Source organism: Rhineura floridana, chromosome 3, assembly GCF_030035675.1.
Source record: "Rhineura floridana isolate rRhiFlo1 chromosome 3, rRhiFlo1.hap2, whole genome shotgun sequence".
NCBI lineage: Eukaryota > Metazoa > Chordata > Lepidosauria > Squamata > Rhineuridae > Rhineura > Rhineura floridana.
In genome coordinates, this window is record NC_084482.1 from 195,062,571 (window position 1) to 195,076,805 (window position 14,235).

General features: G+C 45.9%; 1 protein-coding gene across 5 annotated transcripts in view; it reads left to right on the forward strand.

Moving 5' to 3' along the window:
• The first annotated feature begins 4,626 nt into the window (after positions 1 to 4,626).
• LOC133380948 (C-type lectin domain family 2 member D-like) overlaps positions 4,627 to 14,235 on the forward strand; it is a 31,026-nt gene continuing 21,417 nt past the window's right edge. For 2 of the 5 annotated variants that reach the window (XM_061619210.1, XM_061619214.1), the window contains exons 1-2: positions 4,627 to 4,746; positions 13,030 to 13,170. The gene's annotated coding sequence lies outside the window, so the exon portion shown is untranslated. Of the gene's footprint in view, positions 4,747 to 4,949; positions 4,971 to 9,367; positions 9,427 to 13,029; positions 13,171 to 14,235 lie in introns of those variants that run through there. The other 3 variants (XM_061619213.1, XM_061619212.1, XM_061619211.1) reach the window with 3 other exon arrangements.

Consider the following 14,235-nt stretch of genomic DNA (forward strand, 5'->3'; position numbering starts at 1 on the left):
TCCTGGAGAACGGGAGAGATGCCGGAGGATTGGAGACGGGCAAACGTCGTCCCGCTCTTTAAAAAGGGTAAAAAAGAAGATCCGGGAAATTACAGGCCGGTCAGTCTGACTTCAATACCGGGAAAGATATTAGAACGGATAATAAAAGAGTCCATTGGCAACTATCTAGATGACAATGCTGTGATTAGTAGGAGCCAGCATGGGTCTGTCAAGAAAAAATCCTGTCAAACTAATCTCATCTCTTTTTTTGATCAGGTCACTAGCCTAGTAGATGGTGGAAATGCTGTAGATGTCATCTATCTAGATTTCAGCAAAGCGTTTGACAAAGTCCCCCACGACCTTTTGATTAGCAAACTCGTCAAATGCGGACTACATGGAAATACTGTCAGGTGGATTCACAACTGGTTGGAAAACCGTACTCAAAGAGTGGTCGTCGGTGGCTCTACTTCGGACTGGAAGGAGGTTTCGAGTGGAGTGCCACAGGGTTCGGTCCTGGGGCCGATACTCTTCAACATTTTTATCAATGACTTAGATGATGGGGTGGAGGGAAGCCTTATGAAGTTTGCGGATGATACGAAACTGGGAGGGATAGCTAACACAATGGAAGACAGGAATAAAATCCAAAGGGACCTGGATAGACTAGAAAATTGGGCTGAAATTAATAAAATGACATTCAATAAAGACAAATGCAGGATTCTGCATTTAGGCCACAAAAACAAAATGCACGGGTACAGGATGGGAAATACCCGGCTTAGCAGTAGTGCGTGTGAGAAGGACCTTGGAATTGTAGTGGACCGCAAGTTGAACATGACCCGGCAGTGTGATGCTGCGGCAAAAAAGGCAAACACAGTTTGGGGATGCATAAACAGAGCTATAGTTTCCAGGTTGAGGGAAGTAATAGTCCCACTATATTCTGCATTAGTCATCTGGAATACTGCGTTCAGTTCTGGGCACCTCATTTTAAGAAAGATATAGACAAGTTAGAGCGGGTTCAGAAGAGGGCGATGAGGATGATAGCCGGTATGGAGAACAAGTCTTATGAGGAAAGGTTGAAGGAACTTGGCATGTTCAGTCTGGTGAAGAGAAGGCTGAGGGGCGACATGATTACACTCTTTAAGTACCTGAAGGGCTGTCACATAGAGGAGGGTACAGATTTGTTCACTGCTGCCCCAGAGGGTAGGACTAGGTCTAATGGTTTTAAGTTGCAGGAGCGTAGATTCAGATGGGACATTAGAAGGAACTTCTTGACAGTAAGGGCAGTTCGGCAATGGAACCGACTGCCTAGGGAGGTGGTGGGATCCCCTTTGCTGGATGTCTTCAAGCAGAGGCTGGACAGCTATCTGCGGGAGATGCTCTAGCTGAGGATTTCCTGCTGTGAGCAGGGGGTTGGACTCAATGGCCTACAAGACCCCTTCCAACTCTATGATTCTATGATTCTTAGCAGTAGGCTGTATTTAGTTTAATTTGTTAATTGTCCCACCCTAGTGTTTTAACCCACTGTGGTTTTATAGTGCTTTACAATTCTTTTTATCTACAAAGCTGGTTTGAATGTAGGAAAATAAATAAATATACACCATTTCACAAAGAGGGCATTCCCCATGCTTGCTTTACCTGGAGTGGCTGAGGATTAAAACTGGGCTTTTTTTGCATTCTGGTCATCGTGGGGCTATTCCCCCCCTCCCCGCTTTAAAAAGATCCATAGGTGAAGTGAGTTCATGTATAGAACATCAGAAGAGCCTACTGGCTGCTGGACCAGACCAGTGGCCCATCTGGTCCAGCCTCCTGTTCTCACAGTGGCCAGATGCCCATTATGGGAAGCCCACAAGCAGGAGATGAGCACAATAGTGGGAGGATATGAACCAAAAGGGACATAGTAGCCTACAGTGTCTGCCAAGCCCTTGTTTAGACTCCTGCATCAGGGCCTCTCCAGACATCCTTTTTATTGCACATTCATAATGATTTGTGCTCATGATGCTACTGTGTGTGTGTGTGTGTGTGTGTGTGTGTGTGTGTGTGTGGTGTGTGGGTGTCACACGCAGGCCCACTTTCAATACTGTCTGTGCTGGCAAAAGTTCTGAGGCAGTCACGCTGCTTCATCCCCAGTTAGCACATATCCTGTCACTTCCTGCTAGTCCCATAACATTTTATATTCTGGTTTATTTTTGACCCGCTTTTGTTGCAGACAGAAATAATGTGGTCACATTGGTGAAAGCATCGCAGAACAAATGAAGGCAGAATAAATCCACCATGAATGCACTGCTTTTGGGTCAAGAACATGTTGCACAAGACTCCTGCCATAAAACACTGGTTGGGAGGGTCTGTAAGCCGGATCCAGCCGTTCTGGTCCTCAGCTCTTCCTCTGGACTGCGTCTTATCTAGGCCCACAGATGCCAAGGCTCTCTAGGTTGGCTCCTATCAGTCTGCCCCCGCCCGGGCACCCCAGAACCATTCCGCTGCCCCCAACATGGCCACCTCCTTGTTGATTTGCCGGAGATCTGTGTTCCTGCTGAGCAGGAGCAACTTCTCTTTATCAGCCGAGGTCACTGTCATGTTTTCCGAGATGTAAGTGGTGATTTCCTCCGAGTCGCACTTCTCTGGCGCAGCTGGTCCCACATGTGCTGGTGGTGGTGGAGACTCCTGCCTAACACAGAAAGGATGTGTGTCAGAGTGTACTTAAGGGGTGTGGGTGTGCATGCGCATGTGTGAGTGGTCATTGGGATGGCTTCCATTCCATTCCATGGTGTGTAGGACAGGGCTATCAATGGCTACTAGCCATGATGGCTGTGCTCTGCCACCCTAGTTAGAGGCAGCATGCTTCTGAAAACCAGTTGCCGGAAGCCTCAGGAGGGGAGAGTGTTCTTGCACTCGGGTCCTGCTTGCGGGCTTCCCCCAGGCACCTGGTTGGCCACTGTGAGAACAGGATGCTGGACTAGATGGGCCACTGGCCTGATCCAGCAGGCTCTTCTTATGTTCTTATGACCCTAGACTAGGGATAGGAAACCTGTGACCCTCCTGATGTTGCTGGACTCCAACTTCCATCAGCCCCAGCCAGCAGGGCCAGGGGTCAAGAAGGAAGGGTAATGAAAGGTATAGCCCAGCAATATGTGGAGGGCCACAGGTTCCCCACTCCACCATAGGCAATACCCTGAAATGCTTGGCTGTTCTTACTATTGGTAATGACTCGTAGTAGAATAATAGTAGATTTGGGTTGCAACCCCAGACATTCACTTATATGGGAAGGGAGGAAGACAAGTAAGTAAATGAAGCTGCAGTCTGAACCACACTTACTTGGAGAATAAGGCCCACTTGGGAGGAGAGCCTGGCTGGGAGTCCAGAGTCTGTGAGTTCAAACCTCCGCTCGTGTCTCCTGGGTGTAAAGGACCAGATAAAGATCACCCCCACAGTGAGTGGCTCAGGGGTTACGGGTCCGGCCACCTGTGCAGCCGTGGGCAGGCTGCATAGTCCCAAGGAGGCCAGTTGTCCCTCAGCTGGCAGTTGCAGACAAGGAAGGGGCTGGCTTGTGCTGCTATGGCAAGCTGAGCAGACCCTGGCCAGCTGGGGAGAACTAGCCTCAGAGGGAGGCAATGGTAAACTCCCTCTGAATACCGCTTACCATGAAATCCCTATTCATAGGGTAGCCATAAGTTGGGATCAACTTGAAGGCAGTCCATTTCCATTTTTCAAGTAAATAGGACATTGCTGAGTAGATATGGTTAGGATTGTGCTGTGTCTGTCTGTCTTTTACCTCCTTTTGCAGCTGGACACTCCTTTAGCCCTGTCCAGCAGCACAGGAAGGAAAAGAAGAGCATAAGAAGAGCCTGGCGGGATCAAAACAAAGCCCCGTCTAGTCTGGCATCCTTTCCTCATATTTGCCAATCACATGCCTCTGGAAGGACTTCATGAGCTTCTATGAGTGCAGCAGGGGAGTGAGAGGGCTTTTAAATGTAACTGAAGTGTCATGATGCACCCTCACTCCTCAGATGCTCAGATGCAGTTGCCTAGTGGGCAGAGAGGGCTAAAACCTAAAGAACGGCAACTCCAAGTGGATATGGGTGCATTAATTTTTTTTTTAAAAAAAAGACATCACCAAAAGGCCAAATAAGGACCATTTATGGTGGCTGCAAGTTACACATCACTTAAAATGAGGAAATGTTATCACCAAAGAAAGGAGGGGGGGAGATATGCATTATATTTGCATAAAATTATTTATATGTACAGATGCTTATTTAGAAACAATGACTAGAATTTAAATAGAAGTGCAATACATCCCACTATAGTAAGGAAGACTGACTGACCGCACAACAGCCTGCTTGTTCAGCCTGCCCTCCAGGTGCCCAGGGTGGCCCTGGTATTAGGCAGGGTGAGGCAACCACTGCAGAGAGCAGATTTTGGGTGTCACAAAATGGCAATAATTTATTACTGTATTTTGGCTGTCAGGGAAAGGGGCAGGGGGAGAAGGAGTTACGTGATTTCCCGTCCTACAGGCACAAAATGAGTCTGATCCTGGTAAAACGGGCTCATTGAAGTATATATAAGGTATAGTTGAACAGCCCCCATAAAACTCAATAGCTACAGGCACAAGGAGAGAAACCGCTCCTCCTTCCCCGCATCGATATAAAGGAGGAGCAAAGCTGGAGCAAAACAAGTACAAAGGGGCTGCCGCTTGCTTTTTCCATTGCGGTCGTATTTGCTTAGTACAGCGTGTCACGTGGGTTCATCTTGAGCCGTCGGCGTCACTGAGTCATGGTAAGTGGTTTTGCGATGTGGTCTGCCACCTTTTGCGACGGCGGCGGGAGGGGGATCTGTGCTGCTTCTTTGCAGAGTGTGGTTCTTGTTGTTGACGGCTCACACAGAGCGAGGGCGCCAACTTAGGCCCGCGGTTCCTCAGGCTCGGAGGGATGGGCCATAGCTCAGTGGTGACAGAGCATCTTTGCATGCAAATGGTCCCAGCCAGGTCCGCGCCTCCCCAAGTAAGACTGGCAAAGCGTTGTTTGAAGCCCTGGAGAGTCGCTGCCCGTTAGGGTTATTCACAGCTCTGAGCTTAGGTGACTGGGTGTAAGGTCACTTCCTCTGTTCCGCGGGGGTCTCCGGCGAAATCAGCTCAAGAGATTCCCATGGGTAGGCTGGGCACGGTATTAATTTAATTTATTTGATTTATTAGACGCTCATCTGGCTGACTTCTCAGCCACTCTAAGCGACGTACAATACTGCATGTAACACATCAAAACATCAGAAACATCAAAAAACTATAACAGTATAACAATAAACAATATAATTAAACAATGTCATAGAACATCCTCTGATGTTTCAGGGGGTGGCGAGCGCTGCACTGGATGGGCCAAGTGCAGGCTTTGCTGTCAGCCCTTCCCCTCAGTCGTGTGTGTGTCGGAGAGAAAGGAAAGGGATGGAGATTGTGGGATAGTATGGTGTGATATATAATGAATCTAGGACAGGTGTCGGGAACCTTTGGCCCTCCAGACGTTGCTGAAGTACAACTCGCATCATCCCTGGCTGTAGACCGTGCTTGCTGGGGCTGATGGGAGTTGTAGATGGTCTGAAGGCACATAAGGCCAACTCCCAGCTGAAGCTAAGCAGGATCAGGTCTGGTTAGTGCCTGGATGGGAGACCTCCTGGGAACCATATGTAAGTTGGCTTGGGTTTCTATCATGAAAAGAAAGGCGGGGTATGCTAGCTGGTTGGCCACTGTGAGAACAGGATGCTGGACTAGATGGGCCACTGGCCTGATCCAGCAGGCTCTTCTTATGTTCTTATGTTCTTATAGCACAGTGGGGAGGAGAGCCTGGCTGGGAGTCCAGAGTCTGTCAGTTCAAATCCCCGCTGGTGTCTCCTGGGTGTCAAGGGCCTGTTAAAGATCAGCCCCACAGTGAGTGGCTCAGGGGTCATGTGCCCTGCCACCTGTGCAGCCGTGGGACAAGGAAGGGGCTGGCTGTGCAGCTGTGACCTTGGCCAATCACTGCCTCTCAGCCTCAGAGGAAGGCAGTGGTAGCCCCCCTCTGAATACTGCTTACCATGAAATCCGTATTCATAGGGTAGCCATAAGTAGGGATCAACTTGAAGGCAGTCCACTTACATTCAAGGCCAGCTCCCAGCTGAAACTAAGCAGGGTCAGGTCTGGTCAGTGTTTGGATGGGAGACTGCTGGGAACCATATGTAAGCCTCCTTGGGTTTCCATAATGAAAAGAAAGGTGGAGTATAAATGTAATAAATTAATTAATCTAGAGGGCCAAAGTTTCCCTACTCCTGATCTAGGATCTGTAGATCCTATACAGTAGGGCCCCACTCATGCGGCGGGATACGTTCCAGACCTCTGCCTAAAAGTGAAACCCACCAAAAAGCAGAACTCCATCAATAAAATTGCGTCCAACGCCTGGAAAATGTTGTAAAAGCGGAACAAGCGACATATGAGTGGGGCCTTACTCTAACTGAAAGCTGCCATATTGGCGGAACGCTGAAAAGCAGGGCCCTACCGTATATTCCTTCAGAGGACCTGTTTATTGAGCATTCATCCTGATTTGCTTATACAAGGCTCACACTTCATTTTTTAAAGTGGGTTTGTGCAACATATCACTTTAGTGGTGCAAACCTAAACTTCCAGCATGCACTCAAGTACCTCCCACAAAATACCAGCAGCCTGCAGGCACCCTGAGTGAATGATGTGTGGGTAAGGTACGTCCTGACTGAATGAGTGTTCGGACAGCTGACAGAGTCATCATCCGTTCTCTGAATAGCATATCTTGCTTTTCCCTTTTTTCCATTTGTAGGAGTAAAGGGCAAAAAGGAGCGAAGGACTTCTGGTTTATTGCTATCAACATGCAGGATGTTTTTTACTGCAGGAAGCCCTGATAATCAGCTGCTTCTGTGCCGCTGTTTGGCCCACAAAGCTTTTCTCCCCATCACATGCAAGCTCATGAGACCCATCCAGTAGCCAAACAGCTTATGACAAGAGGGGTTGGGAATCAGCAAAATAGCTGGCATATAAAACACAGGAATCCTATTAGGTTTCACAGTTATTTTATTGTTATTTCTTCCTGGTGAGCAATTGGGTGGAGTGTTCATTAATTTATTAGTACATTTATACCCCACTCCTCCTCTGAGGCATTCAAGGTGTTGTATGCGGCTTTTCCCCTCCGCCATTTTATCCTCACAACAACCCTGTGAGGTGGGCTATGCTAAGAGACAGTGACTTTGCCTAAGGTTACCCAGTGAGCTTCATGGCTGAGTGGGGATTTGAACCCTGGTCTCTCAGGTCCCAGTCCAGCACTCTAACCACTACACCACACTGGCTCCCTTCCCCACCCCGAGATTTCTACTGATGTTGTGTAAACTGGAACCGAACCCAAGGCTCGATGCATGCATAGCAAGTGCTCCCCTTCAGAGCCTATGACAGCAGTGGCAGAGTTTGAGGAATAAGCATTTACAAGGTTTGAAGCAGATCATGTTGTAAAGATGGGGAAGTGCTGTTGCTCGGTGGTAAGAGCACCTGTTTGGCATGCTGGACATGCCAGGTCCAATCTCTAGGCAGGGCTGGGAGAGAACCCTGCATAAAACCCTGTGGAGCTGCTGCCAGTCAGTGTAGACAATACTGAGCTAGATAGACTCAGATGAAACTCTGATTCCATATAAGGCAGCTTCCTGCGTTCCAAAAGCCTGGCAAAACCTGGAGGCATTAGCTGTGCTTTCCAATACATTTGACTAGGGGCAGCTGCCAACACATAGCTGTGTAAAACCCATTTGTTGTTTATGTGTTGTAGCTTTCGGCCAAATGGATGCGATGTTCAACACGTCGCTTTAAACTGCATTAATCTTTTTACAAAGGGGTGGAAGTGGGGAGAGAGAGATCAATCGTAGGATGGTGGGGGAAGCAGAGAGGAGTTTAACCCCAACAATGATCCTGATGAAAATACCTGACCAACAACAACAGCTGCTATTTGCATAGGGTGATAAACTCCCAGTGGTGTCTATGGGAGCCTCCCATCCCTGTGCAAATGCACCAAATGCCATAGGGGCTGGAGGGGGGGGAGGGTTGAACTCTCACCACCACCACCCGCAATCCTGAGTCTGATCGCACATGACTTGCCCCACCCCTGTGGCTGCTGTTTCTATTTGCAAAGTGATGGACAGCAAGGTTTAAAGGCTTGCTCTTTTTTGATGCACTCAAGATGGAATTGCCAAGGAAGAATGTTTTAAGAAAATATGCGGGTTTGTGTTTTTTGTTGGTGGTGGTGTTGCATTTCATAACAACAATTGCTAGCGTTAGCAACGTTACCAGTACAGAGGTGAAGTTCCTCCCTCTTTTTGTCTTAAGGAAAGGAATTTCTGCCTTTGGCAAGTATATGCAGGCCCATTCCAATGCTGTTCACTGAGAAGTAAGTCCCAGTGAGCTTAGCATCTATAGCACATACAGGCTGGCTGCAGGCCACATTTGGTTCATGGCCTACCTCAGTGTGGCCTGCAGTGTGGCCCCATCCCTGTTCCCCAGTTGATTGGCCCCTACTCCCCAGAACATAGGAAGCTGCCTTATTCTTAGTCAGACCATTGGTCCATCTAGCTCAATATTGTCTACACTGACTGGCAGCAGCTCTCCAGGATTTCAGGCAGGAGTTTCTCTAAGCCCGACCTGAAGATGCTGGGGATTGATTGACACTGGAGAGATCCAGCAGAGATCCAATCAAGGCCAGTGCATACCATGAGAAATCCTGGCCAATCAAGTAACACTCATTGGATTCCTCAATCAAGATTTGAATTTGCTCAGCAGCAACCCAGTAGAACAGGGAGTAAAGCTTAACCAGTGAAAAACACAAACTCAGGATGACTTATACAAATTGCCCAGTTTATTAGTGTACAAAGCTTAATGGTATGAAAACTAGAATGTATAAGAAATCAAGCAAGTTATTTTTTTTTTTAAAAGCAACTTACATGTGATGAAATGTAAAGCAACTTAAAGCAATTTGATATGATTTGCATAAACTGAAATTTAATAATGGTATGAACTAACAAATAGCATTGACAAATCAATCAACCTAAGCAAATAACATAATCTTCTTTTAACTCCCTCGAGTCCATTTAGTTGTAAAACAGTTCTAAGTTCCCTAGCATACCAGGACAGTTGGCTAGGCCTTCAGAACAGGTAGCAAACAGCAAGCAAGATATAAAAACCATAATGCACAAACCCCTCAGAAGAAGATCCAACTTTTTTTAAAAAAAAAACCTGAACACACCTTTTTATCAATCAGCCACTGGACCGTGTGTGTGCCTTTTCCATTAAGTTTGGAAATTTCATTACTCATGCAGGCAGACCCACAGATGATGATGATGTTATGTGCCTTCGACTACGACTTATGGCACTTCTATGAATCAGTAAGAGCATCTGTCATGAACCACCCTGTTCAGATCTTGTACGTTCAGGTCTGTGGCTTCCTTTATGGAATCAATCCATCTCTTCTTTGGCCTTCCTCTTTTTCTACTCCCTTCTGTTTTTTCCAGCATTGTTGTCTTATTTAGTGAATCATGTCTTCTCATGATGTGTCCAAAGTATGATAACCACAGTTTCATCATTTTAGCTTCTAGTGACAGTTCTGGTTTAATTTGTTCTAACACCCAATTATTTGTCTTTTTCGCAGTCCATGGTATCCGCAAAGCTTTCCTCCAACACCACATTTCAAATGAGTTGATTTTTCTCTTATCCGCTTTTTCACTGTCCAACTTTCACATCCATACATAGAGATCGGGAATACCATGGTCTGAATGATCCTGACTTTAGTGTTCAGTGATACATCTTTGTATGTGAGGACCTTTTCTAGTTCTCTCGTAGCTGCTCTCGCCAGTCCTCGCCAGTTGCATTTAGGGTTCTGACCGTGTTTCTATCTCCTTTTGCTTTTGCTTTCCTTCTCTCTTTAACCATTTTAAGAGTTTTATCAGATCTATTTTCTTTCATTTTAACTAGAGGTATTGTCTTTTTGCATTCTTCCCTGATAATGTCTCTTGCTTCACTCCATAGTTCTTCTGGTTCTCTGTCAACTAAGTTTAAAGCCTCAAATCTGTTAATAATTTATCTTTATATACTTCTGGGATGTTATTTAAATTGTATTTTGGCATTATGATTGCTTTGTTGTTCTTTAGCTTTACTCTGATTTTCGATACGACCAGTTCATGATCTGTACCGCAGTCTGCTCCTGTTCTTGTTTTCGCCGAAAGTATGGAACTTCTCCATCTTCTGCTACTAATTATATAATCAATTTGCTTCCTATATTGACCACATAAGATAAAACTATAAATTACCATAATCAATCTGAGGAAGGAAAAGAGTAACTGGAACCTCTGCTGTATCAGCGGTTCTCTGCACAGGGCACTTTTCTGCTGTTCATATGGGATGCCACCTTTCTAGCAAACAGCAAAATCTAGCATGACATTCCAAGCAGTTTACACAAAAATGACACAGATACAATATAGCATTCTCCATCTTAATCCATCATGGCTGCTCTCTACTGTGTGGGTTAAACTTGCCATAACTTCTGAGTATGCAGGCCTAGCAGGGCCCAGATGAACAAGCAGAATGCCCATCTGTGCACCCCTCAGCTGTTCCCACCACCAGCCAGCTAGGCAGCAGGCAGGGGCACAAGGGGATCTCAACATGCCAGAAAGGGAGGTTTAAATATCTCCATCCACACACATTGAGATGGAGAAGAGTGCCCCATTGCACAGCTTCCCCTGCTTCCCAGCTAATTCTGATCTGCTGTTACCATCACCAATCACTTGGGTTGCAGGCCTCATCCCCATGCCCTGAGATATAGAAAGGATGTGTGTGAGAGAAGAGGGAAAGCTGAGTGTGTGTGGATTCATGGGGGGGGGAGCCGTGTGTGTGTGTGTGTGTGTGAGAGAGAGAGAGAGAGAGAGAGAGAAGGAGGCCAGGAAATTCCAGAGCTGGAGATGAATGAGCTCAGAATGACACTGTTACCCCAGTAAACGTCAGAGGAGACTTAGGGCCTCTCCATACATACTTTTTGTTGTGCATTCATGTTGCTTTGTGCTAATAATGCTATCAGGATGGTCACATGTAATCCCGCTTTCAATACTGTTTGTGCTTGCAGAAATGTTGGACATACTGCTTCATTTCCAATCAGTGCATATCTTGTAACTTCTTGCTGCTATCTCATAACTTTTTATACCACAAATGTTCTGACTTTTTTTTTGTCCTACTTTTGTTGCGCAATAGCCCCTCTGGCTAGCTAATAATATGGTAGCACTGGGGCAGCATGGCAGAACAAAGTAAAGCAGAATAAATCCACCACGAATGCACTGTTATTGTGTCAAGAACATACACAGAATATACTGTGTTGCAAAATATGCCTGTAATAAAACACCAGTCTGAAGAGGCCCTTAGAGACTTATATCATAGATGGGGCAGTTAGGTGTGGTTCCCCAGGCTAGAGGTTTCCTAGCCCTGGTTTATAATAATAATAATAATAAATAATAATAAAATTTTATTTAGCAGACGCCCATCTGTCCGACTGAACGGACACTCTGGGCGACGTACAATATAAAATACAATATAAAATACAATCTGCTCATATACATAATCATCACATTATTAATATCATAACATCTCATCTGAAGACCATCTTACATTAATACAGTGTAAAACCTAACCCACCCCAGAGATCCCATAGGCCTGCATGAAGAGCCTATATAGTCAATGCCAGCGCCACCTCTGCCTGGTCCTTCCTCTTCTTCCTCTGGAGTAGATCCCTAGCAACAGAGTTCTCAAGCAGCCAAACAGATGTTCATTCAGTGACTCAGAACTAATTCCCAGTTTCATAAAGCTTTATTTATGAAGGCCACAACATTCCATCTGAACCAGACCGGTATGCAAGACAAGTGAGCTGGCAAGAAATATCGGGACTTCTGATGAATAATCAAGAGCCAGTGTGGTGTAGTGGTTAAGGTGTTGGACTACGACCTGGGAAACCAGGGTTTGAATCCCCACACAGCCACGAAGCTCACTGGGTGACCTTGGGCCAGTCACTGCCTCTCAGCCTCAGAGGAAAGCAATGGTAAACCCCCTCTGAATGCCGCTTACCATGAAAACCCTATTTGTAGGGTCACCATAAGTCAGAATCAACTTGAAGGCAGTCCATTTCCACTTTCCATTTTGATGAATAATCACATGCAGTCTGAAGCATCCTTGATTGTTCCTTTAAAGAAGAAGTGATGGCTAGGGAATGTCTTTGCAATGGGACAGAGCTTTCTTTGTGTGTACCATTGGGCTGGGAAAAGGAACTAGAGGAGGGTACTAGCAATGTGATGCCCATAGACATTTGGATACATAAATCCGAGCACTTTTATAAGGAGAGTGTGGTACAGAGAGATAGAAGAAGAAATCATTTATTTCAGCAATGTATAATACTTATGTGTTATGTTATTACAGTATCTTTTTATATTCCACCTTTCCTCCAAGGACCGCAAGCTGGTGTACGCTGGTAAGGAATCATGGCAAAATAGCTGGAACATAAAACACAGGAATCCTATTAAGGTTTTACAGTTACTTTATTGTATTGCTTCTTAGTGAGCAATTGGGTGAAGTATTCATTAATTAGTACATTTATGCCCCACCCCTCCTCTGCGGCATTCAAGGTGGTGTATGTGGTTTTCCCCTTCTGCCATTTTATCCTCACAACAACCCTGTGAGGTGGGTTAGGCTGAGAGACAGTGACTGGCCCAAGGTCACCCAGTCTGCTTCAAGGCTGAGTGGGGCTTTGAACCCTGGTCTCCCAGGTCTTAGTCCAACCCTCTAACCACTACACTGGCTCTCATGTATATACCACTTAACACCATGGTTTCTAAGCAGTGTACAATAAGCTTGCAAAAGAATTATAGCAGAGATAAAATCAGGTAAAATTAATCTGAAAAATTCAGAAAAAACATGCTTAAAATGTAAGTGTATTTATTTAAGACATTGTTTTGATGTGTCTTGAGCAGCAAATAACCCTTTGCTCTTCCTTCTTTACTCAGAGCCCCCTGGAGCACTTGGCTTTAAGAGGAGAGATGGTCACTCATGCAAAGCCTAGGGATATGAAACTATCATCTTTATGAGGTCCTGACCCACCCACCGACCCACCCCACTTGAAGGCCTTGAGAGCTGTGACCAAACTGGTAAGTTAATAAGACCTTTCTGCTTTCCAACTTCACAAGTGTCCCAGTGACATGCCATTTGGGTCTTAGATGCAGAGCCAGCACCAGACTTCAGGGAGCCCTTGGTACAGTGCCACTGATGGGCCACTCCTAAAACACACACTAATGTGGCCATGCAGTAAGGTGGCAGCAGCAACAGCCCTCACTGCTGAGCGCTCAGGTGGTGTTTTAGTGGTGGGCAGGCAGTGGTGCCGGTTTTGAATGGAAGCCAAGCTCACTCACATCCAAAACTGGTATCGGTGCCTGCCTACCCCTAAAATGGCCATCCGGGGGCCCAGCAAGTTGGCGGTACAATTGGATTGGGCCAGTCAAGGGCCCTTCTGAGCCTCTGGGGCCCTTGGCGAGTGCATAGACACTCTAAGTGGTCCCCTTTATCTGAGCCAGTGTGGTGTAGTGGTTAAGGTGTTGGACTACGACCTGGGAGACCAGGATTCGAATCCCCACATAGCCATGAAGCTCACTGGGTGACCTTGGGCCACTCACTGCCTCTCAGCCTCATGAAAACCCTATTCATAGGGTCGCCATAAGTCAGAATCGACTGGAAGGCAATACACACACACAGTCCCCCTTAAAAACCAGTTTACACTTTAAATACCTGTGAGCGTTGTAAACGCATATAAACATGGAAAAGGTGACTCAAAACACCTTTAAAAAAGAGCACACTATGAGTATTCATAGTGCAATCCTAGGCATGTTTACACAGAAGTCCCACTGAGTTCACTGGGGTTTTGTCTCAAATTACTGTGCATGGATCAGCTTGACTGGTGGGCCCTAGGGACAGGGCTTTCTCTGTAGTAACCCCTTTCTTATGGAACTCCTGCTCAAGAGATGTACAGTTGGTCCCTTAACGTGTAGTATTCAAAAATGCTTTTAAGAACCCATCTGTTTCAAATGGCTTTTAATTTATGTGCTTTTAGAATATGCTGCTGTTTTTTGTTCGCTTGTTTTAGAAATAATTTTATACTGGTTGGATTATATTCTGAATTTCAAACATATTTTAATATTATCTTATGTTGCAATGTAGAG